Source organism: Coffea arabica, chromosome 10c (genome assembly GCF_036785885.1).
Source record: "Coffea arabica cultivar ET-39 chromosome 10c, Coffea Arabica ET-39 HiFi, whole genome shotgun sequence".
Lineage (NCBI taxonomy): Eukaryota > Viridiplantae > Streptophyta > Magnoliopsida > Gentianales > Rubiaceae > Coffea > Coffea arabica.
This window is the reverse complement of record NC_092329.1, coordinates 24192064-24218482: the sequence shown is the minus strand read 5'-3', so window position 1 is coordinate 24218482 and position 26419 is coordinate 24192064. Positions and strand designations below refer to the sequence as shown.

General features: G+C 40.0%; 1 long non-coding RNA gene across 1 annotated transcript; it reads right to left on the bottom strand.

Annotated features, from left to right (window-relative positions):
- Positions 1 to 914: 914 nt before the first annotated feature.
- On the bottom strand, positions 915 to 4917 carry LOC140015577 (uncharacterized). The gene is made up of 3 exons (XR_011822218.1): positions 4571 to 4917; positions 2328 to 2408; positions 915 to 1150 (listed from the first exon to the last, which is right to left on the bottom strand). It is a non-coding gene; the product is annotated as an uncharacterized lncRNA (long non-coding RNA).
- Between the last annotated feature and the right edge of the window lie 21502 nt (positions 4918 to 26419).

Below are 26419 nucleotides of genomic sequence, written 5' to 3'. Positions count from 1 at the left end.
CCTGTTGGTGAGATTCTGGTTCTGCAATTTGAAAATTTGACCCAGATACACTATGAACTGGGTTAAGTGGTCTTCATCAAATTGTATACCCCTATCTTAGTTTCAAAATGGTATAAATTTCACCCCAATTTGATAAGCGTAGCTTCGATTATGACCGATACGCTAGGAGACGTTGAATCTACCTTTTGTTTTATGACTTACATCTCATTTCCGAACATTTTTTCTAGCTTGATTTTGTAACTGTATGACATTGATCCTATTGAATAGCTATTATAATGAGATTATTTTGTGTGTGATTTTGGGACTGATTGAGGAAAGGAATGAAGCCATAAATGGCTAAAAAATATGTAAATACAAAGGGTGTGCTGCCCAAATTTGCGCTCGAGGGCTAGGTAGATATACGCGCGATTTGCGTAAGGATTTGAGAACGAATACCACTTAAACTATCTAGAATATTTACGTCTTCTTTTAGCGAGGTATAGAAGATAGAATTTGGCCGACCTTGTACCCTTGGGAAAATGGAAATAACGACTACTAGAAATACGTTTTTCCTCATTCTTTCGACTCAAATAGTATTTCCAAGTATAATTGCTACAAAAATTTTACAGTTTGAAAAGTGAGCAAGTGTTTCACGAATATTCTCCAAATGAATTTCAATTACTTGATTCTTATTGAATGAAACGTTTAAGTTTCGAACCTTAGTCGCTTTTCAAAGTTCTTAAACAAAGTTTGTCGCAGATTTGGACTCCAAATCCGGAGTACAACCCAGACGTGATCACTAGAGGCACTACATTTTGGTGAGTGCTTCCAAATACCTGATTGAACTTAACATTTGTGTTTAATACTTGACCAATGTGGTTACTGTAACGCCCCCACTTCTCCCTAAGGCGAGCCAAAGGGAATCCGCGGGACGCCTGCCCAGCTCTCGCCAGGACTCACTACAATCCATCATTCAAAAGCTCGAAATACTTTAAGTAACTTCAATACATAATTAAAGTACTCCAAATATCTCACACTTACAATTATGCAGCTTCCAAGCTTAAATACAACCCAACGGAAAAGGGTACAATAGCCATCCGTTATAATATAACTTAAAGTTTTCAAAAGAAAACAATCTAGTACTACTCACGAGCACCCTTGGTCTCGAACCCTGTAAAAGAAAACCACAACGTGGGATGAGCTGCACAGCCCAGTGAGGTTCCAAGACACTCTAACAGTTCAAATAAATCAAGTAAGTTGGGCATATCATATGCATGGTTCAATGTTACACAATGGCGTGTTATCATGAGGTGATAATCATTGTACGAGTAATTTGAGACATTTATCATGGTATGAGACATTTATCATGAGACAGGTATCATGATATAAGTACATTGGTCAGGTAACAGGTATGGAGCGTATCACAGGCATAGTTCAGGATTTCATGTTGACATTTTAGCATGAAACAATTATCATGATACAAGGTAAACATATACGGTAGGATACGGTGTTCCAGTGGAATTCTGTCGGTCATCTGCACCTTATGACTTCTGATCCCCACGGTACGGTCTGGCCATCGCCTTATCCCTCCAGTGGTAATACTCGAGTATACCGAAACGGTGGCCCAGGGTTCCAACCTACCCGACCGAGCCCAGTCCTGGCTCGAGTAGGTCAGTAACCAAGGGCAGGGCCCAAGTTCAGCTTAGAGCTTACAACATGCACAGGTAACCAAGTAATTCGACAAAAGGTAAAATTCATCATTTGAGTAGGTCGAGTGAGGTAAAGTACACACTCGCCTAATAATGATGGACAGCTTCATATAACATGTGATTCATGATAATGAAGTAATCAGGTGGTCAAGTAACCAAGTAAGTTGGTGATCACGTAAGCAGATAACCAAGTAAGCAAGTAACCAAATAGATTAGAAAACGGTAAGTAAACACAGTTAACGGTAAACGGTAAACGGTTAACGGTAGTAATTACGGTTAATTGGTAGACATATGTCATTTCAATAGGCCGCCATTGGCCGTTTTTCACTTTCACCACGTAAGAGTCGAGGAGATTTACTCCAACCGACTTATGCTGTCATAGCATAATTAATCATTTAAACACATCATGAAAATATGCTCTCCAAACATTTCATATCTAGTATTTCAAGTAATCACATAAGTATGCTCTTTAAGCATTTCATATCGAATAGTTCAAATATACCTACTTCAGGTGTTTCATGTCGAGTAATTCAAGTATACATTATTCAAATGTGCATGAGTGTGGTAAATACTTAATGACCATGGGTTAAGCATGTCATAGACTTATTCCAATTACGTATTCCTATATGGAACACTCACCTAGTCAAAACAAGCGAGTAGTTCTTAAACAAGCGTCTTAGGTGTCCGCTCCGAGTTCCTCTGGGAGATTCCCTCGAGTGCCTGAGCAAACAATAATCAACTACCACTCAAAATCATTCTAATTATTGAGGAAAATTGTACACTAGTACAATCTAAGAAATTAACGCAGAGACGAGTCTAAGAGTTCGTGTAACTCGAGGTTCAAAAGTGGGTTTTAAAATACAAGACAAATCTGATTTCCATCTTTGAAATCAAATGTAAAACGATCAAATGATATTGAAGGAAAATGGAGGGTTTGAAACCCTTAGTTTCCTTTAAGTTAGAAAATTCCAGATTTAACAAGCAATATTTGAAAAATCATATTTCACTCTCCACAAGTCCAAAATTGGAAAACTTGGTACTGTTGGAATCCTCTTTCAAAGTACTAAAAGTTCTTAGAAGACACTTTTCCACGAATGTAAGTGAAAGGCACTCAAATTTTGGCTCAAAGTTGGTAACTTGAATTACCAAGACAGATTTAAGTTGGTTTTTGGCCAACTTTAGAAATTCGGAAAAATTCACTTGTTTTGAACTAACCTTTGAAATTTGGAAATGAATTAGTGTTGAAATCCAAGAGTATAACAAAACAAGCGGAACGAGAAATGGAGTTTCGAGCACCAAGATATAGTACCTCCAAGTTGCTGAAAAAGTTAAGACTGTTGGGCTATTTTCCAGGTTTAAAACTAGATTCGAAATATCATTTGGTCATCAAGTTGGCATTAGAAATACATCAAACTTGGTACACTAAATCTTCCATGTGTGAAAAACATTTCTACTAAGTTTCGTACAAAAACTCTCACGGTAAGGTAGTCATTAAAACAACCAAAGTTTATGAAGAGTTTCAAGGCTAAACTACCTTCTCACTTTTCTTTCGTTTACAAACTTTTTGTACCATGAAATCAGTTCCAAATCTCTCCATTATTGAAACCAAGAGTTCATAAACATCCACTGAGCAATTTAAAGACCATTGACATCCAAATTCTAGAAATAAAACTCTCCAAATCAGATTTGACCATTTGGCTAAGAGAAAACGAAAAGTTTTCCAGATTCGATGAGCGAATTTTGTGACATCATTTGCATATCAAAATGGTCTTAGAATATTACCAAATTTTGTACAATTAAACCTCCATATGAGGATTACTCTTCTATCAAATTTCATTTGAAAATTCACACGGGAAGGTAGTTAACTAAACCATCAAAGTTCAGGAAATTTCCCAAGGTAAAACTGTCTTCTAGCTCTTCTTTCCTTTTTAAACATTTTGTCCAAAGAAACCAACCCAAATCTGGTTTATTTGTGAAACAAAGTCCAAGGAACATCTAATCTAAAGTTTGGTAGATGTCGGACATCAAAGTTTCCAAAACAACAAGTCCCAAATCATTGTTAGTTACAAATCTGTCCAAGTGGAAAATTCTATCACTGTAGCAGTTTCAAACTTTGGCCACAACTCACTCCATTCAACTTGGAATTGGGCGTGGTTGATGGCGTTGGAAAGCTCTCTTCTAAAGCTGAATTTTCTCAGAAGAAACCATTTTCAAATTCCATTCACAAATAGCTCGTTTTTGAGCATCAAGTAGCAATTTCTGTCCTGTCTCCTGGAGAGCAACGAAACAGGACAGTGATATTCAATCGAATGGTGTGGCTCACTCAAGTGGAACCAGAATGTGAAATTGGTACCGATAGAAAGCTAGGAATGTCTAGTTTCCAATGCCGCAAACGGCACTTGATTTTGACATCGGAACAAAGAGTTATGGCCGTTACAAAATGACTGCCTGGGCAATACGGGATTCATTTTCCAGTTTTGCTAACTTTGGAAATCAACTCATTTGACCAACCAAATCATGTTATTTTTCAATGAAATTTTGTACACACTTACAATAATAGATAAACAACATAATCAATTCATTAGAATCTCAAAATCTGGCACGAAAATGGTCGGACAAGGCAGGGGTAAAACGGTCACTTTTGCTCCAAGCACCTCCTTTGATTTTCTACCAACAATACAACATTAATCTACTAATATAAGCACTAAACCACCATTAATTTCATCATCCAACATCAAATCAGCAACAACCCAAGAGTGGGAGTTCATAGAGCCCACTTTCACATTTTATACCATAAACAAGGCTACCCACATGATTATATAACCTTATATGTGCAATAAATCTTACAAAAACTAAGATCTATGGGTTGGATGATTTGCTACCTTCTTGGATGATTAGATCAGAAATTTTGGTCACTCTTTGCTCCAGAAAACCGTGGCTTTTCAGCTCCCTTTTGCAGCTCAAAATACTCCTCAAGTGTTAAGCTAAGTGTAGTTCGAATTTGGAGTGAATTGGAAGAGGTTTGGTGAAGATTTGATGGAGGAATTGGAAGAACTCTTGAGCTGTTTTTCTTGCTTTGTTGTTCGGCCAGATGAGGGAGCAAGAGAGAGAAATTGTGGTCTGAAATGAGGCTTCCAAAGGAAGCTTAATGACTAAGGATTGGGTGCACAAAAGTCAACCGCAAAAAGTGCGCGCACGCGCGCGTTTTGTGCTCGATTCCTCTCGCGTTTGTTTCACTAGTGTACTAAACTTCTAATGCATTTATATTCATATAAATATTATTCACTCTTAATTGTCCCAAAATAAGGGTCTAAAGTTCCTCAATTTAAATTGCGCGTGTGAAAACGCGTATCTCCAATTTAAGCGCAATAACGCGAAACTTCCGAGAAATTCTTATAACGATAGTACTAATAACTATCACTTGAGTATTTAAACATTAAAATGCCTAATTTAGGTCCATTGTACATGTCTCCAATATTTCAAACCTATTGTACTCTCAATCGATCAAGATTTCCAAAGACGTGTTCACTATTTTTACAAAACGAGCTTCCGAAAATTAATTTTTGAAACAAGTCATTTTAAAAATATAATGAAACTATATTTCCATGTAATTAGGTCTCAAGAGCTTAGAAAATAATATTCGGAGTAAAAGACCAAATAAATAATTAAATAAGCTAGAAATAGGAGATTAAATAAGTAAATTTTGTGAGTCCTCACAGTTACATGATACATAAGTGAATTGATAGGGCAAGAGTGTACTTTATCGCACTTGGCCTAATGTGATTTATCCTTGTTCATCGATTTCAATTGACATGATATACATGCATATGAATTGTATCTTGCCTGGAATTCCAGAAACCCTGTGGCTAGTGAATCGAGTCGAGCTGGCAAGGGCCTGGTCGATTAGATAACGAACCCTGGGTAGTTAGTGATGTCGAGTGGAGTGTTATCTCCTCGACTAATCGGTATACTCGAGTATTACCACTAGTGTTTATTGTGGAGTTCGGGCCCGATAGGGGGTTTGGTCGGTGGACGGAGATTGGAGTTAAGTGGTGTTCTACTGGACTAGTTATCTTAGTTGAAAGTTGACGGAGTGTCAACTACCTATCAATCAAACTATGGTAGAGTCGATATATGAGCAACTGTATCCTTATATGTGCAATGCGGAATATTTATTGTTTGGCTATATGAAGTGTTATTACTCATTTCTTGACTTATTTTGCTCGCTATTTCACTATCATGCTACTTTTACTTTATTTGATGGACAATTTGATATTTGGAACATCACTGAGCTTTACCTTATTCCATTAGTTTTGTTTTCCTTACAGGGGTACGAGCGAGGCGTGAGATGTGTATAGACTAGCGTAGTCTAGTTAATTTGAATTTTGAATTTGTACTCACGCTAGCACCCGACTAGGGTTGTGTGTACTTGAATTGTAAACCCGTTAATGTATTTGGGCATGTATGAACCTTGTAGTTGAATCTGAGTACTGTTGTATATATTAAGCTAAAGGGATTGTGTGCTTTATTTTTCTATGTTTGTAAGTTATTTTCTCGAGATTTACGTGAGTGAGTCCTGGCGAGAGCTGGGCAGGCGACTTGTTAAACCCTAGGGTACGCCCTAGGGGGAGATGGGGTCATCACAGGTGGTATCAGAGCCTAGGTTTGAATTAATCTGGACAGATTGAGTGATTTATACTTGTTATTCCTTGGTTATAGGATGGATATGATAGGCTAGGGTTTCACACTTGAGAATAGGCCTTTAGCCTCGATTTATATGTCTAACTTGCTCTTCTTGCAATATTACTTGTAATGTAGGTGATGGAGGGTAAAGATGCTGCTGGGGGTGCCGGGCCATCTCAGCCCGTACCTGCCGACGAGGTACACCTTGAGGGGCCTATATGTCGTGTACTGACCTACCAGGAGAGTCCCGGTGGGCCCGTGTGTCGATGGTCTCTGGCGCGCAAGGTTCGGCTTTGCGACTACTGTAAGACTTACTCCTACCCGGATCGAGTGGTCCTTGCAGTTGATGATGAGCGGAGACGATTGGGTAGCGCCAATCGTAGGTGCCAGACAGAGATAGAGCGTCTCCAGGCAGCCCTCCGAGTACACAGTGCCAGGATCCGAGAACTTGAGGCTTTGATTTTAGAAGAGCGGGAGCGGACTAATGCCTTCAAGGAGCAGGCTCAAGCGACTACTAGTCGCCTTGTTCGGGTAGTTGGAGATGTGAGAGACCGGACCGACCATATTCTGACTGAGTGCAGGGCTCTAGTAGATGATGTGGTTCAGGACTTGGCCAAGGAAGGTCAAGGGCAGGCGGTCCCTGGTGCTCCTGAGGAGGAACTGTAGACACCAAATTTTTGAATAATTTTTATTGCATTATCTATTTTATTAGTCAATTTCATGTTTTTGGGCATTGTCTAGCATTTTTTAGTATTTTAGATTATTAATTATTATTATTGTTATTTTTATTTTCGTTGGCCAAATAGGATTTATTACTGTTAAATTTAATATTTTACCATTTTATTTATCTTGTTTTCATTAAAAGAAAAAAAAAGGAAAAGAAAGAAAAAAAAGAGCCGCATGCAGCAGCGTGAAAACATATACCATTTGCTGGCAAATCGATGGCTGGGAGGGGGGCTGAGCGTTGGAATCATTTGGAGCCATCAAGATGAACTTTGAGGGTTTTTAGGAACCTTGGGTTCCCATATAAAAAGGAAAGAAAAAAGCAGCCGCAAGAGGGGAGAGAGGATCGGGAGATAGAAAACATCAGAAAAAAAAAAGTTGGGGGGTTTCGATATGGAGAACGGGAGAAGAAAGGGAGAAACGGAGAGAGAGTTTGAGGGGGAAAGGGACGGCTGGGAAGGTTTTTTTTGGAGAGCAAAAGAAAGAAACCGAGGGTTGGAGGACGGCTGAGTGAGACCGAGAGGGGGGTGTTCTGTGACGGCGGGAAAAACAACGAAGCAAGAAAGCTAGTAGGGAGGTTACGGGAGAAACAAGGGGCGGCTGCATAAGCTAAAAAACAGGGAGAGAGCTAGAAGGGGTTTCGGAGAGGATAGAAAGGAGCAGCTTTTGAGAAGGGAAAAGCTCACGGAGGAAAACCTGGGCAAACAGGAGAGAAACCTAACGATTACAGCGTCGACCAAGGAAGAAGAGTCAGCAAAAGAGCCATTGAAGTTGCTAATCCTCCTGATCGTCATCACTTTCACCGAGAGGAAGCACCATCACTGTAAGTTGCGCTTTCTTTCCTTTAAACTACCGAATCTTGTCCTTTGTTTGTGAGTTAGAAACCCCAGATCTTAATGATTGTATGCTGGGCTATGTTTAGAATTTGTGTATTTTATGAAACTTGTTAGCTTTCGTGCTTCCTCTCTTTCATACAAAAAATAAAATGGATGCCATCTGCGGTTTCTGCTTCTGTGACTTCCTGATGGGCCCAAAGATTGGATTTTTATGGCTTTGAGGTTTGTATTGAAGCATTGCAGATATGGATTTGAAAGGGTTGTGATACTGATGTTTCTGATTTTCCTTTGTTTCGAGCTTCGTTTTGTTATTTTTACTTCATGGTGGCTGAAGTCGTGTTTTTGATTGACGTTTGTTTTATGTGATGGTCGGCTGCGATGTTGGGTCCAAGTTTAGTAGACATTCCAGTCATTTTGTTGCATTTGGTGCCCGAAAGTTTGCTGGATGTCCCCTTCCTTCTTGTCTCGAGCTTTAGCATTTAGGACCTTAAACATTTGGAACTTGCGATTTGTCTTGTTTTCCGACATTTTCGATTTGTCTGAAGCAAGTTTGTAATCATTCATCATTTTGGCAGTTAAACCAGTAGAAGCCTGTTGGAGCTTTGGCACACGATCACAATTCAGTTAAAGTAAAAGAAAGTAGCAAAGGAAATTGCAAAAACTTACTTTCCTCATGGTTTTTATAAAGACTTGCATGAAACGTTTCTAAGAATTCCATGGTTAGCAGGTGCTTGTCCATGTTTAGTTGAATTTAGCTCAAAGTGTTATGTGAATTCCTGTTTGCTGAGAGTCTACAGGTTATAGCAGAAAATTGCAGCAAGTCTTTCTTTCGGTTGCAGCAACTTTCCTCGTAACATTTGCATGAAAAGTTTAGAAAATGGCTGTCTTTTGCTTGCTTGGTGCTGAGTTTGTGTGTTTGGGTTTAAAAGACATTTGAATCATGCCCAAGTACTTGCTGGAAAACGCATTTCAACTTGCCGAACCAGAAACTCACAGCCTTGTCCTTTTGTTTTCTTGCTTTTCGGTTCCAAGCTCTGGTATTTTGGTCTAGATGACGATTCAATCATATCTTTTCTTGGTTTGCTTGCATGAATGTGTCTAAGTGCATAGGAAAATTGCATGAGAATGGTTGCGGAAGAAAAGAAAAGTTTCTGGTAGTTGCGGAGGCTTGTTTTCTCAGTTAACTTCCATGAAAGACTTCTAAGAACTGTCTTAGAGGATTGTATTTCTGTGACTGCATTTTGCTACTTGTTTGGGTGTTAAAATGGTGCATTTCATTGCTTGGATTCTTGGTGTTTGGGCTGGGAAAGTTGCACTGTGAGCTCATGAAGTTGCAGCAGAAAAATTGCATAATGCTTTCAGTTGTAGAAATGAATCCCTCGTAGCCTGCATGCATGTAATTCCTTTTTAAAATTGCATTTCAATCCCACAAGGTTCTCTTCATTTCACTACGACCCAACTAATTGAATAATGTCCTCAATTTGATCCTTGGCAGCTTCAATTTTTCAACTCAATTGCTTGTTTGGTTCAATTAATTACCATGCTTTGTTTAGATTGCACTTAATGCATGAGTTTAAGAACTTTGCATCCAAGTGAGCTTGTGTTTACTTATTCTCTTTAATTTTCCCAAATAAATTGGTACCTTGACCTTTTCTTTTATTTTGGAGGATAAATAAATGATTCACTCCATTTAGGGCATCAACTCAAGGGAGGTATAACTTCTTTTATCTTTTTTGTCTCTCCCCTATGTGATCCAACGTGCTAAGTGAGAATTGCATGTCTATTTTGTTTTCCTTGCTTTTCCTTAATTCCTTTCATTTATTTCATTTACTTTTGCTTTTATTAAGTCATTCGTTTATTTATTTATGGGGTATGTGTACACCCCTTGGCTTGTAATAGATAGGGCTTGGAGAGCATTTTATTCATTTTCCCTCTTCTCCATTTGTTTTAGTTAGCAAATGTAATAGGTTTATTAGCTTGATTGCTTGCTTTTGTTGCTACGTGCTAATTTGCTTTATTAGGCTTTTGCATTTAGTCGAGCATGCTAAGTGTTATGTGCTACGTGTTTATAGGTGATTGGCATGTCTACTTGCTTTCTATAGTCATAGATGAATGCAAGGGAAGAATGCGTTACCGTGGCTAGTCCAACGCTGGTCATGGTTTTTCCCCTCGAGCTTTCGCAAGTCCAATGCTTGTGAGAGAATTTTAGAAAAGGGCTAGTCCAATGCTAGACCCAATAGGCCATCCCCTCTCGTTAGTACATACTTGCATGTTTCACTACATTTCATACATTTTTCTTAGTTTTCTAGCATTTGGCATGATCCTCCAATCCTTTCCCCTTCATTTTAGGTTTTTTGCATCCTCATGCTAGTGATAGGGTACATTTGCTTGAGAGTCCCCTTTCGGTAAGGGAAACGAGCGAGTGTGACTGCAAAATAGCCTTAGCACGCTAGTTCTTCCTTCTAATCAAAGGGAAAATTAAAAATCATGAAGTTAGAAGTCATTCCCGTACCCGACTTGATGCACTCCTCTAGTTTCATGCACCTCCATTTTACCATATCACTTTTTTCATTTTTTATCTACATTTTCTCACTACTTATATTTTTCTCACTCCACATGCCATGTTCACAAACTTCTCTTCTTTCCCTATCCCTTATTTATTTTCTACCTCACAAATTGCACCCAATTGCACTTATATATTTACTACCATTATACCATATTTTTATCCACTTGCACACAAACACCTTTATTTTCTCAATTGGCACCCATGCACTTTTCTTACATTTGCACACATACACTTTTCTTTCATTTGCACACTTGCACTTACATTTGTATTTTTATGGTATTTTATTTTTGCATTCCTCTTACATTTTCACACTTGCATTCATATTTGGGTCTTCATTTGCATTACCCGTGACCTCTATGAGAGTTTTCCTTATTGGCCATCACAACTCATGTGATTGGGACCAAAAAACCTCATACGAGACATTTTAGATTTAGGACTGCATTTTTTTCATATCCATTAGTCATATCCAACATGCAACACATACTTTGGGTAGAAAAATTGGGAAAAGAAGGGCTAAGCCACGCAACTAGCTTTGGCTAGGGTAAGGGAGTGCCTTAAGCTTTGCCTTTGCCTTCTTCCTTATCAAATGTGAGCCCCGATCCCTTTCTTTGGTTTCGTAGACCTAAAAATTCTTTAAAAAGGGTTTGTTTGTTTTTCTTTCCAAAAATCATTTTTGGGTGACTTGGTACACCCTAACTCTATACCAAGTGGCGACTCCATTTTCCATTCAAAAACCCTTTTTGAACTTTGTTTGGCCAAACCGTCGCATTTCACAATCCCACGGCCTTTTATTTTCATTTTCACACACGTTCACATACATATCCCACACACTACTTCCACACCATTCAAAAAGTGGGGCGCGACAGATTGGCGACTCCACTGGGGACCTCCTAAGTGGGTCCAAGCATTTGATTTAGCCATTCTTTTTCGTTTTCTACCCTTGTTATGCGTAGCATTTGGATATTAGGGTTGCATTTTCCATTTTAGGACCTTTTGCCTCGCGCGCGTATCAAACTACTCCCTCACTCACGTATGTATGATTGGTTGCTTGGATATATGTTTTACTTGTTTTATCTCGCGCTTTGCATTGCATTTGGTGGGGGACATCACCCTAGAGCCTCGCATTAGTTCTTGATCCCTCCCCTCCAAACGAGCACTAGCATATGTGCATACGCTTTAATTTTTCACCCCTCATTTATTTTTCTTTTAGTGGCTTGTCACACCACTCCACCTATTAGGATTTTAGGCGACCCACTTGGATGTGTGATCACGACACGATGTGTGTGTAGCATGATCCGATGGGTCACTCGATCTTCCGCTTTAAGCTTTGGGTTGATAGCCTTTAGCTTTTAGTCGAAGGTTGAGGATTTTTTATAGATTCACTCAAACACATAGCCGTGACACGATGTGTGCGTAGCGGTGTTTGGGGAATCGCTCGAGCCACCGACAAAGAACCTTGGGATTGATGACCCTTGGTTTCCAAGTCTGAAGGCTCGGGGACCTATGACCTATCGAGTCTAGATGCATTAGTAAGCCAAGCCTCATGCATCCATATTAGAATTGCCTTAGGGTAGAGTCTGCCTTACCCTATTAGGGACACTATTCACGAGGGAAGGGATCCAACCCCTCTTTTCCTTTTGTTGCTTTATCTTCTTATTTCTTTGCTACAATGTGCTATGTGTATTTATCGATTGAACTAATTTTTCTTGGTTTTTGTCTCCAATTGCATTCATAAGCCCTAGGAAATAAGAGTCCTGGCATGGTACTCTTTAGGAGCCTACCCAATTTGATATGACACGTTTAAATTCAATGTTTCGCATTTTGAATCTATGTCATTTTAGGCTCACCCCGACATACAAAAAGGGATTCTTTTAGGACGCGTTTCGTTTGTGTACTGCATGTTTACGCGCTTTTATAAAATGGCATCATGCATCCACCTTAGAAGGGAATGCCATCTAGGGAATCCCGTGTTAGGAACAAGCCTCCTAGTTGTCTCGGATACTTAATCCAATGAGACTTGCACGTTTACATTTTGTACCATCCAAAGGGGTAGTGCACAAGGTAAGATAGGATCCGATCATTTTGATAGAGCGATCTTTGGAATATGAGCGTCTAATAATCACTTTTTGGTCATTTTAACAAAATTGGTAAAAATCCCTTGCGTAAAGGACATTAATTTGAAGACATTTACCAATATTTCCTCACTGTTGAGACAATAAACAAATTGAGGCCAAAATTTGATTTTAGGAAGCTCATAGACTAATGCATCTCAATAATTTTGAAATCACCAATGGCCGGACAATTCAATCAATCCATTTTGCCAATTCATTCATTTCAAGACAATATAGTCGATTTTGAATAAATCGTCAGTTCCGTTCAATTTCATTTGACCAGTTTACCCTTTTTCGGGTGATCTAGTCAATTTTGAATAAATCATCCGATCCATTTGACCGATTTGCCTAGTTTTAGGGCAATATGGTCGATTTTTGAATAAATTATCCTTTCACTCGATCGGTTTGATCAATTGATTTCATTCAATTCATTTGATTAGTTTAATTCATTTTTAGGGTTATTCATTCAATTTTCAATAAATAATCCAATTTCATTCAATGAATTTGACCATTTGACCCCTTTTGACACATCATGCGTCGATCAAAATAAGCAATTCATTCGGACTTTGTCCTCATTTTTAGGACGAATGTTTCTTCTCACTCCAAATTGGCCAAATTTTTCAAATCATTTTTCACTCAATCAGTTGATCGGATTCATCAGGTATTGTATAGTGTCTGCTCTGGAGGATTGCATTCTCATTCTAGGCCTACCCTTGGCACAAAAAGGGTTCCCCCATAGGACATGCATACCGATTTTTTATTCTTACTTACTGACTCTGGGTATTTTTTTCTTTTTGTTTTTTCCTTCCCCCCTGCATTCATAAAAATATTTCAATAAGGTGAAAATATCTTTCTATATCTGATAACAATTTTTATCTGATAAAGTTTGAAAATTACAAGTATTACTTGGTTCTTGGGCAAGCCCTACAATGTGAATTTGAAAATTCATCTGAAGGCGCTAGTGTAAAACAAGAGATTTCATTGCTCAAAGGAAAAGGGGATATTAAGAGAGAAAATGTGTATACATGTGCAAAGGAATTTTGTAGAATTTTTCTCATATGTATTGCTTTTAAAATTTTCAAATATTGGCATTGATGAAGCTTTTACTCAGACAATTATTGTTTTGTATGTATATTCATGTACATTTCATTGTTTATTTTGGCTCATTGGAGATTTCATGATGAATTTTAAGAAATAAGACTAAATTGGGATTTGTTTTCAACCTCCAGCCTGAAAACTCACAAATGTATACACTAGATTGGTGATCCGAGCTATACAATAAGAGTGCTCAAAAATTGAAAGAGGTCACTCAAAAGGCCCCATGAGATATCTTTTCTCCTTTACCTAACCCCAAAATAAAATCAGTCACATTGATTGATAAATTGCAAATTGGAGCGAACTTTGCTTAGAAAAATGCCCATTGGTTTAACCAGATTCAATTCACATCTAAGTGAAAGCAAAAATGTGCATTATTCTTGTTTGTTTTGAAAATTTGGAATGATACTTTGAGCATTCGTTTCTCTACCTATAAACATTTTATCATTTGCTCTCCTATTTGAGCCTTTGAAAGAATAATTTCGTTTCAAATAAGAGCCCTAATGATCACTACCCTATATTGGAAAATTTTCAAATATCAAAAAGGGGAATGGATTTTCAATGACCATTTCGTTACTTTGGTTGTCATGAGGTGTAAGAATGATACTTTGGCCATCGTTTCTACAACCTAAACACTGATCATCCCTTGCATCCTCATTTGAGCTAAAATTGGTGGTTCTTTTCAAAGCACTTACGATCGTACCCCGCATTGGGGAGGGAGATTGCAGAATTTTCCAAAAAGGGGAAAATAAAAAATGCTAGAATAAGGAGGGAACCGCAATTTGGGGAAATTTGATTCCACTTGGGTTCCAATTTTCGAAAAATAAAGAAGAAAAGGAAGAGATTTGTCCGTACGGACCGCCTATGTTTCACAGATATGGATGAACAAGGGTCTTCCTCAGTCAGTTAATTCAGATACATGCCAGAAATTTCCCATTAATGAAAGTTTCCTTTCAGAGTTATTGTAAGGAACAGAATAAAAGTCAGGCCCTCTTCTTTTTCGATCAAGCATTCTATCCCTAGTTATCCCTTTTGAGCCTTCAGAATAAAATACTTCATTTGGCAACCCTTGAGAATCGTAAACCCCACACTGGGGCAAGTTTGAATTGAAAAGGAAAATTTCAAGAAGTGAAAAAGTGAAAAGCCACAAAATCAAGAGACAAAAGAAGAAAAGAGAACCTCAGTTCACAAATAAACTGGGGCAAATTTTGAAAATTTCAAAGAATGGCAGAAGGCCGAAAAATCAAAAGAAGAAAGAATATAAAAGAGAAAAAGCCTCAATTGAGCATAAACTCTGGGGCAAGTCTTGATTTAACCCTAAAATAGGGTTGGCACAACAATGCGATCTCAGATTACTTAAACCACTCTTGAAATCTGCCTTTAAGCCTTAATTTTTCTAAACACCCCACCAGACCCCATTACAAAAACCGAAAGTCCTGACTTCTGTTCTTTGCAATGGCCCTGTCAAGAAAATTTCTGATGCCGGAAAATTTTAGGTGTATTTCTGAATTGCTTGGGTATGGGGTTGACGCTACTCACCATGTGAAAACCCACCAAGTTGAGGGAAAGGAAAAAGAGGCAAAAAGCGAAGCAAGAAAAGTAAATGCAAGAAAATGCAAAAAAATTCGACGCTGAAGTCCCTGGTGAATGATGAGAAGAATACAAACAAATTCTGAGATCTTTGAGTTCTGAATAGGGGCAATTTTGGAAAAATACGATCTTCGGTGCAATACTTATCCTTCAACTATCGTTTCAAGCCACATTACAAGCTAATAAAGTCCATCGTTGACTTATTCCTTCATGACAATCCAAAGTGAGGATTATGCTCGTAAGAAATCCATCAATCATTTGTGATCATGGGGGTATAACCAGTTTTCACAGGTTTAGCTATCGCTTCTACCCATTTTGTTGCAAGCCTATAAAGCTTATACGTTGACTAAGTTTTCTTAAGAAATAAGGGTGACAAACTCTTTGCTTTCACTAAGATGTGGTATTGAAGGGATTACATACAATTTGGGCACAAAAATAAGACAAATCCTGACCTCTCATTTTCCTTAGCCACCTCAAAATCAGAAATAAAGTCACTTGATTGGTCCTGAAGATGAGCCAACTGGAAATGGTGACCCATTACCCAAAACACAGATACTAAAAGTGAGGAAGTAATTTTCTGTAATTTGGTATTTATTTCAAGAAATTCATCATGAAATTTTCTTTTAGGAAACATAGTTCTTATAGTGTTCAAATAAATGGAAAGTCATCCAAACAAGTTTTTGCAATTAAATGGCCCATACTGGGGCAAATTTTTGTTATGAGAATTCGTGAGAATAAGTCCACACAGGGGCAAATATTTTTGTAGTCCAATTGAGGATTTCGTCCAAGAATCAAATAATGCATTTTTCAAATCAATTACGCTGTTTCTTTTCACAAAAATTTGAGTGCATGTCATATTTTGGTAAGCCCCTGTGCAGGTATTCATAGTTGAAATCGACGAAAGAGCATCTGGTGATGTGGAAGGCTGATGCCGAAGAAAGAAGGGAAAAGGGCCCTACACTGGGGGCAAATTATTTTTGAAAAACATTCTCTCAAAAAAAAATCAAAAAAATCAAAAGTCAAAAATCAAAAATCAAGTTCAAATTCTTGTTTCTTGACAAATCAAATTCAATTTCTTGTTTCTTGGAAAATAAAATTAAATTCTTGTTGGCAATGTCTCAACATACCCCGCGCACATTTCTACCTCCTTTTTTCGACAACCACATTTTATTCACTGCCTTCAACCACTGTTAGCATTGAGTCTATCTCACTAACGTATGCGTTTTCATTCCACCACCGTTAGCATCGAGTCTATCTCACTAACGTGTGCGTTTCCATTCCACCACCGTTAGCATCGAGTCTATCTCACTAACGTGTGCGTTTTCATTCTACCACCGTTAGCATCGAATCCATCTCACTAACGTGTGCGTTTCCATTCCACCACCGTTAGCATCGAGTCTATTTCACTAACGTGTGTGTTTTCATTCAACCACCGTTAGCATCGAGTCTATCTCACTAACGTGTGCGTTTTCATTCCACCACCGTTAGCATCGAGTCTATCTCACGTTAGTGTGCGTTTTCATTCTACCACCGTTAGCATCGAATCCATCTCACTAACGTGTGCGTTTCCATTCCACCACCGTTAGCATCGAGTCTATTTCACTAACGTGTGTGTTTTCATTCAACCACCGTTAGCATCGAGTCTATCTCACTAACGTGTGCGTTTTCATTCCACCACCGTTAGCATCGAGTCTATCTCACTAATGTGAGAACCCGTAAATCCCTAATAATTTTCTTAGGGTTTTTCCCATTTAAAGGCATAATTTTTGCATTTTCTGGCTTAGGAAAATTCTCCTGGTAAATTTTATGAGTAATTATAGTTTTTAGATGATTTTTCTAGTATTGGAGAGTTTTTAAAAAATTAAGGATATATAATGGACGTGGGACCCACTAGTGCGAAAATCTCGGAAAAATTCGGCCATTTAGGTTAAATTCCGGATACTGGTAGAAATTTATCGGGTGTTAAGAGATAAGTAGAGGATGTGAAGTGATTGATGTGAGAGGAAAAAGAAAAGATAGGATTGCATTAATGGAGGTGACAAGTGTCGCCATTGTATTGGAAGTGACTTATGGCTTACTATTCATTTTTTTGACTTTTGACCAATTGCTTAAATATCTCAAAAATCACACAAAATTCATTCTTGTCTTCAACCTCTTGGCCGACTTTCTCTCTAGGAAAAGAAGGAAAAACTTCTCCAATTTTCAAGCTTCCAACTAGTTCAAATCCTCCAAAACAATTGCTTAAATTAGTTTCTACTCCATAAAATCCCTCCCTTTGGTGCTAGTAAGTGTTTTTGTGGAAGTGTTCAAGGAAGCTAAGGTGTTCTGCAACTCCTTTTCTCTTGTTTACTAGGTAAGTGGTGCTTGAACTTCCTCCTACACCTAATGAGGCTTAATTTGTGCCTAGTGGTGGCTAAAGTGCTGAAATTTGTGGTTTATTTCTTGGTTTGAGATGAATTGGTGAAGTTTTTATTTTATTGATGAATTTTCTGGTTTAATGTGATCATGATGTTGTGGTTGTTTATGATGGTTGGTAATGAGGGGTAATGACTCTAGTAGGTGTAAATGATTGGTAATTGCAACCAATTTTGAGTTTGGAAGGAATTTGAGGAAGTTAGGGTTTCATAACCCCCTTTTCTGTCCGGTTTTGTATCATATGGTTAGAGGTCGAATTGGCCTTTGCTTAAAACACGAAAGTTGTAGGTATTGATGTGTTTGAGGTGCCTGTAAAATTTCAGGTCATTTGGAGTAGTGTAGAGTGAGATATGTCAATTTTACTGTAGCTGTTCTGGGTTGATCAGAATGTGCGAACTGCGCTTGTAATCGTCTGTTTTGACTGGAATTGCTTTGGATTTGGATGTTGGTGTCTTCTGATGAAATGTAACTGGATGTCTTGGCTACCGTATGCCTTTGGAATCAATGCATTTGGCCCTTTATAGACTGAGTTGGACTAATTACAGCATAGTGTGATTTGTAAACCTGTAATTACGGTTCTGGTTTGGTATTCTGCATTTTTGACCTAGTTGTGCTAGGATTTGGACTGAGTGGCGTTCTACATTGTTGTATCCCTGTCTTTTAGCTTCGATATGGTGGGTCTTACACCCTCATCCAATAAGCGTAGCGCATTTTGTGCCATTACCGCATAAGGAGGCCGAAAACTGTTTTGTTGTTAGGGCTAATATAGTTACATTTCCTGATTTTCTGGTTTGCTATCATGCTTATATATGCATATGAAACCCTATTGGGGTTGTGATTGGCATGGCTTTATGACTCGTTATCGAGTCTCATGGTATTTGTTTACGTGTTCTAGGGCGTGACGTTAGTGCACGACGTACTTTGGACGGTGGTGCATGAAACCTCACCTACGTGAGTGGTGAGTATACTACTCACTTGGATGTTTATAATGTGGCTTTGCTATATGTGATTGTGATGCCTTGAAGGCTTGTTTGGCTATTGGAAATGATTAGGGTGAGGGTGTACTTGACCGCCCTCATTCCTTTTATTCCTGTGAATGACTGTTTACCGTTTCACTGTATTACTGTACTTGCTATATGAGTTATTGGATTCCATTCATGGGATATTGTTTGGGTGTCGGTTGGACGAGTATCCAACGGCCCTACTGTATTACTGAGCTCGACCCCGTTGGTAGTCACTTGAATCGAGCCAGCGAGGGCTTGGTCGTGAAAATTGACTAGCCACGGGGACTGAAATGAGAATCTTGTGGTAATGAGACCATTGGTTCTGGTGTACTCGAGTATCACCTAAAGTTACTGCTTGGAGTGCGGGCCCGGTTGGGGTATGTTGGGTGGAAGGAATGGAAGTAAAGTGAGGTCTACGGTTTGGTACTTTTAACATTGACGGAGGGTCAATGAGGTTGGATCAAGAATATAAGCGAGGAAATGGGCTCTTGAGAGCCGTCCGTATCCTTTTACAGTTTTGTTTCATTCCTTAATTGTGTACTTTAATTGAAAGGACATGCTATATGCTCTTTGTTGCTTATGTGGTAGTAACTCACTGGGCTTAAGCTCATTCCGTTCCATTTGTTTTCCTTACAGGAAAATGATCACTTTTGGAAAGGTTGTACTAGCAAGTTGAGCTCATGTAAATGTATCTTTTGAATAGCTCTTTGAATGAAACCCTAATGTGTATTGGATTCGTTTTCTTTTGATTGGCAAACCAAACATGTATATTCATGATGAATGGTTTTTTGTGGCATGCCATTTGGTTGTAAATGTTGAATTTCAATGTATGTATATGTTGGATTAATGTATGGTTGAACTCCGGATTCTGACTTGTCCGGCATGGTTCATCATCGGCGCGTTTTTCATTTTTTTTTTATTTTGTGATTTTGACTTGTTTGCGCGCGTGGGTATATTCTGGACCGTATTAGATCGACGTAAACTGATCCGTTAGTCCTGGCGAGAGTTGGGCAGGCAGTCCGCTAACCCCTTTGGTTCGCCTTAGGGGAAGGTGGGGCTGTCACAGGTGGTATCAGAACCTAGGTTTGAATTAGCCTGGGTGTTATAGGACTGCTTGATTTGAGGATTTGTTGTTTATGGTCTGTAAGTTTATATTTATGGTTAATTGTTCTTGTGGTGTAGGATGGCCGGACAGGGTGACCCTAGTGCTAGTCCTTCGGGAGTGAGACCTGGCAGAGCACTCCCTGTGATCCCATATCAGATACGGCCAGGAGGGGCCGTTATTCGTTGGAGCCCGTCTAACCGTCTCCGACGGTGCGCGTGTAAAGAGAAGTATGCCTATCCGAACGCTCTCGTGTTTGCTCTGGACAAGGAGCGTAAGGTGTTGGCTAGAGAGAATGCTCGACTTGAGGTCGAGGCGATCCAGGATAGGGCGACCAACGAGAAGCAAGCTGCACGTATTAAAGAGCTAGAATACGACGTGCTTGAGGTCGAAGATAGGGTTGACGACCTATGCAACCAACTGAGGGAGGCACGAGAGCGCGAGCTCAAGCGAGCTCGTAAAGTCAGGGGTCGCGCTGAGGCAATCCTTAACCTATGTGATGACGGGCTGGAGGAAGATAGTGATGAAGCTTCGTGTGCGGGGGCCGAGGCCGGGGAGGAGTCTACCCCGTCGTCTGGGTCCCAGAGCCCAGCGTCTAACTAGGCCTTGACTTCTAGGCTTCTTTTGGGATAGTTGGTGGTTTTGTATGTACATAGGGATAGGGATAGAGCCTTAGCTAACCGTTTTGGATGTTGGGTTAGCTACGTGTAAATTTCTTTTGATAGGCCAATCCTCGGGGGGATCGTTTATGTTCGTACGTGCCTTGGCCGTACTTGACTTGACTGATTGTATATATGTGTGTGGCTTGATCTTGCTTGGCTTGTATATAGATGTTTGTGATCATGTTTGCAATGTATCAATATGTGTTATTGTGAAAGTTTTGTGTATTACTTACATGCCTTGTTACTACTTTGGTTTAATACTCTTGCCTAGACCAAGTAAAACTTATGGAAGGTACTCGGAGTGGTCGGGGACGTGGGCGCGGAACTAGACAACCCACACCGGTTAGGGGTACGGGGGAAACCTCGACTGGACCCGATCTTGAACCACAAGCCGACCCCAATGTGCAAATAGCTACTGCTATGCAGCAAATGACAAACCTGCTAGCACAAGTAGTGCAACAACAAGCCCAGAACCCAAACCTTAACCCTGGAAACCCCGAAAACCCTGGCCATCATATCGAGAGCGAAGATAGAGCTCTCGAACGTTTTCAAAAGTTCGCTCCGCCAAAGTTTGTTGGGGGACCCGACCCGGACGTTGCCGAAAGATGGCTTGAAAAGATGGTTGATATATTTGCAGCCCTACACTACCCTGACGAACGGCAGGTGACTTTTATCGTGTTCCAGCTTGAGGGGGTGGCCCGTTCCTGGTGGAACGTGATCCGACAGAAATGGGAACGGGAGCAGACGCCTAGGACTTGGGTGAACTTTATTCGAGAGTTTAATGCGAAGTTCTTCCCTCCTCTAGTCCAAGAGAGGAAGGAGGACGAGTTTATTAGGCTCCGCCAAGGGGCTCAAACTGTGGCGGAATATGAGAGTCAATTCACCCGCCTGTCCAAGTTTGCGCCTGAGTTAATCATGACTGAACAACGACGGATTCGGCGCTTTATTCAGGGTTTGAATGTTGAGATTCAGAAAGACCTCACCGTGGCTCAAATCAATGCGTTTAGCGAGGTTGTTGAAAAGGCCCAACGAGTTGAAAGTGCGCGGTTGCAAGTCCGGAACTTCCAAGCGAAGAAGCGTGGCTTTCCTGGGAGTACTTCCGGACAGGGTGAAAAGAGTACTCCCTTTAAATTTGGATGAGGAGCGGGTGGTGGTCGACAATCTGGTTCAGGCAGAGGGACTCCATTCAGGGGTGGTCAAGCTGGGTGAGGACAAAGGGGAAATGCTCAGAGTGGCTCGGCTTCAGCATCTCGCAGTCCCTGCGGGCATTGCGGGAAGTCAAACCACAACGAAAATAACTGCTGGAGGAAATAGGGTAAATGTCTGCGATGTGGAAGCGCAGACCACCAATTGGCCACTTGCCCAGTTCTGAAACAAGATGGAAAGGGAAGCCAACCACCGCCGAGGACCAATACTGGACCAGCAAAAGGAGATGGGTCCAAACCTAAAGTTCCAGCTAGGGTATATTCCTTAGAGCCCCATCAGGTCCCAGAGTCTTCAGAGGTCGTAGAAGGTACGATCCCTATTTTCCACCGCTTTGCCAAAGTTTTAATTGATCCTGGTGCCACTCATTCATTTGTTAACCCTGATTTTATGTGTGGCATCGATATAAAACCTGCTAGTTTACCATATGACCTAGAAGTTAGTACACCTACGGGAAATCAACGTTTGGTGACTAGTATGGTTTATAGGGATTGTGATGTATGGGTAGGTGAAAGGAGATTTTTAGGAGACCTGATTAGCTTGTCCATTAAGGGGTATGATGTGATTCTGGGTATGGACTGGCTAGCCAAATATAACGCCCAACTGGATTGTAAAACGAAAGTGGTAGAATTTCGCATTCCTGGCGAGACAACCTTAAGGTTGGATATAAGGGGTAGGTTAGCCTCATCTGCTTTAATTTCGGGCATCCGAGCTAGGAAACTGATAAGTAGAGGGGCGCAAGGATTTTTGGCCTTTTTGATTAACACCCCTACGGATAAATTAAAGGTGGAAGACGTGGCCGTAGTGAAGGAATTTCTGGATGTATTCCCCGATGAGTTAGTAGCCTTACCTCCGGAAAGGGAGATAGAATTTCGAATAGACCTATTACCTGGAACCTCACATATTTCAAAAACCCCTTACCGAATGGCGCCTGCAGAACTTAAGAAGCTTAAGCTGCAATTACAAGATCTTTTGGAGCGGGGATTCATTCACGAGAGTGGGTCTCCTTGGGGGGCTCCTGTCCTATTTGTGAAGAAAAAGGACGGAACCTTGAGGATGTGTATTGACTATCGAGGTCTGAACAACGTAACAATCAAGAATAAATATCCACTGCCCCACATTGACGAGTTGTTTGACCAGCTGCAAGGAGCAGTGGTCTTCTCAAAGCTGGACCTCCGACAAGGATATTACCAGTTGTTAATTAGGAAGGAGGACATTCCGAAAACTGCTTTCAACTCAAGATACGGGCATTACGAGTTTGCTGTTATGCCCTTTGGACTGACCAATGCTCCCGCCGCCTTTATGGACCTAATGCATAGAGTTTTCAAACCCTATCTGGACCAATTTGTCTTTGTGTTCATCGATGACATTTTGGTCTACTCTAAGACACGCGAGGAGCATGAGGAGCATTTGAGAGTGGTATTGCAGACGTTAAGGGAACATCAGTTGTACGCTAAGTTTAGTAAATGCGAGTTCTGGTTGGAGAAAGTGGCATTCCTAGGGCACGTAATCTCCCACGAAGGCATTTCGGTGGACCCGGCGAAGGTAGAGGCCATGACAAATTGGAAGAGGCCAGAAAACCCCACGGAAATTCGCAGCTTTCTAGGACTAGCTGGGTACTACCGAAGGTTCATTAAAGATTTTTCCAAACTAGCAGGACCTTTAACTGACCTGACGAAGAAGCATGGTCGATTTATCTGGAACGCCCGATGCGAAACAAGTTTTCAGGAACTAAAGAAAAGATTGACCATAGCCCTATCTTTAACTAAAACCAACTTGTTAGATGTTAAACAACAATTCATCCTCTTCACCCCTTGAAGGCTATGAAAAGCCATTTCCTCCTTGGAAAAGCAAGGAAGATGTCTATTGAACATGACCGCGTCCACATTGAAGTTCCAAAGGGGAAAACGCCACTTGGTTGATGTTGAATAAGAAATTACTCATTCTTCTAGGACACCAAATTAGGCAGGAGACTCTCAAATAACGGCATCTCGACTGTAGAAAAAATTCTACAATGTTCTTTTGTCAAGACCACCCTAAAGAGGTTTGTGAGGGAAGGAATGGTCAGTACACTTTCATGTAGTTGACAATTATTAATTAACCTATGTATACACCTAAACAAGTTCGAATAAGTTTGAGGAATCTTCAATTGATAATGCTCTAGTATGTTCAAAATAAAAGGGTGAAGGAAAACCTCAAACTTGCTCCAACTGATTCACATATACAGTATCATAACTCTTCTCCTTCGTGCAAGAGCTATATGTATTATAAGAAAAAACAATGTACCAATCAATAGGAAGAAAAGACTTCTCTCTATTTTGATTAATCACGAGTCTGCAAAGAAAACTACACTTCAAACTAGTTAGAACTTCCTCCTTTGAAAGATTCCTCTCTCTCCCAGACTTATAGACTGAACGACTCGCTCAAACTTCTCTTTCCTCTAGCCTATATGAAAAGATACAGTAGCATACTTGCATAAGCTAAAGGATGAACAACATATCTTATCTTGGCCCTACAAGTCAGTAAAACACTAGCAGGATATTTTCCTATATTCATGCTAGAACCAACACTAGATTAATGTGGGATATAAATGTCAACGCATCTAACTTTGCACTTGGATAAGAAGCTCAACTTAAATGGGTTAAAGAATTTCCCATACTTCAACCCCATGGATCTTGATTGAAAGAATCAAATAGTTCATGTTCTTGGATTTCCTACAAAAGGAATACAAAAAGACTTACATTGTCCTATTTGACTTCTCCAATGAGAAGAACAAGTGGTTTTAGACACTCTAACTAAACTCTTGCAAGCAGGGTTCGCCATATCGGCTGGTTCCAAGTTGACTCGCTTGAGCCATTATTGGAACAGAAGGCATCGGTATGAAACCCGAATCATTGTTTGACCAAGATCGGAGTTGACTCAGGTTGACTCGGCCGATATTGCAATTGATCGAGTCAACTTAGATCAACAAGAAATCAACAAAACTTGCGAAGTTTGGTCGAGTCAAATTGCAAGTCATAATAGGAGACAAGAAAGTTTAACAAAGAGTTGAGGTTGAATTTAATACCTTTAGTAAGCTCGAGTTTAACAACTAAATCACTGGCTAGGACTAATCATCTGCCCACATAGATTTTCTCTTTCTCTTGCTAGTCCCTCTCCTCATCCCATCACCTCTGCTAGTGCCAATCACATCAGAATTAGTTGAGATTTCTTGAGGGTTGTGGTCGTAAGACTCATAATTTTGTTGGGATTTATCCTAATCTTCAAATTGTAGTATGAATAAGAAGAATTGGAGTAAATTTGGTAGTAAGATGAATCTAGGGTACAGAAAGAGTACTAATTATAGGAGTTGTGACAGCCCCACCTTCCCCTAAGGCGAACCAAAGAGGTTAGCGGACTGCTTGCCCAGCTCTCGCCAGGACTAACGGTGCAGTATAAAGCGATCTATCACGTTCTGAAACTTATAGTGCGCGCAAACAAGGCAAAAGGGCAAAATAACCCAAAATAAAAGAAATGAAATCCAGAGTCGGCCATGAATAGTAACCGACCCGTCCGAAACCCAATCAAACATCGAAATACATATACAACATAACATTAACCATTTACAAGCCACAATGGCCATTAAAAGTGATACAAAAGTCACTACATAAGTGGGTTGCCACAACAAAAGTGAAAACGGCCCTAATGATACATTTAGGGTCCCATTTTATATACAATACAAAAGAGGCATTCATCTAGTTCATTCGGCAACCATTTAACAAAATTCATTCCAAAATAGTCGTATTCCTGTAAGGAAAACAAAAGAAACGGGGTGAGCTATATGCCCAGTGAGAATACAACCACCATAGCAGCTAAGATCACATAAACATAACCGTTCAGTTCAAGTATGCAAATAAGAAGTAAATCAAATCAGTGAAAGGATACGGACGGCTCTCAAGAGCCCATTTCCTCGCTTATATTCTTGATCCAACCTCATTGACCCTCCGTCAATGTTAAAAAAAATAACCAACCGTAGACAACTCTTTACTTCCATTCCTTCCACCCAACATTCCCCAACCGGGCCCGCACTCCAATTCAGTAGCTTTTGGTAATTCTCGAGTATACCGGAACCAAGAGTCTCATTACTACAAGGTTCCTCAGTACAGTCCCCGTGGCATGACAATTTTCACGACCAAGCCCTCGCCGGCTCGATCCAATTGACTACCAAACGGGGTTGAGCTCAGTAATACAGTAAGGCCGTTGGACATTCGTCCAAACGACACCAAAGCAGTTTCCATGAAATGGAATTCACCAACCAATATATCAAGTTCAGTAATGCAGTAAAACGGTAGCCAATCAGTGATACTATCAAAAGGGGTGAGGGCGGTCAAGTACACCCTCACCTTAATCAATTCCAATATTCAAGTAAGCCTTCAAGGCATCACATATACATTTAGCAAAGCCACATAGTAACAATTAAGTGAGTAGTATACTCACCAAGTGAGAAAATGATGTTTCATGCACCGTCGTTAAACGAACGTTTTGCACCACCGTTTCCTCCTAGAACAAGCAAACAAATACAATGAGACTCGATAACGAGTCACAAAACAATGCTGAACACAATCCCAATAGGGTTTCATATGCATAAATAAGCATGATAGCAAACCAGAAATTAGAAATAGCACTAGTCTTGGCCCCGAATAGAAAAACTGTTTTGCCCTTATTATGCGGTAATGGCGTCAATTTCACTACGATTATCGGA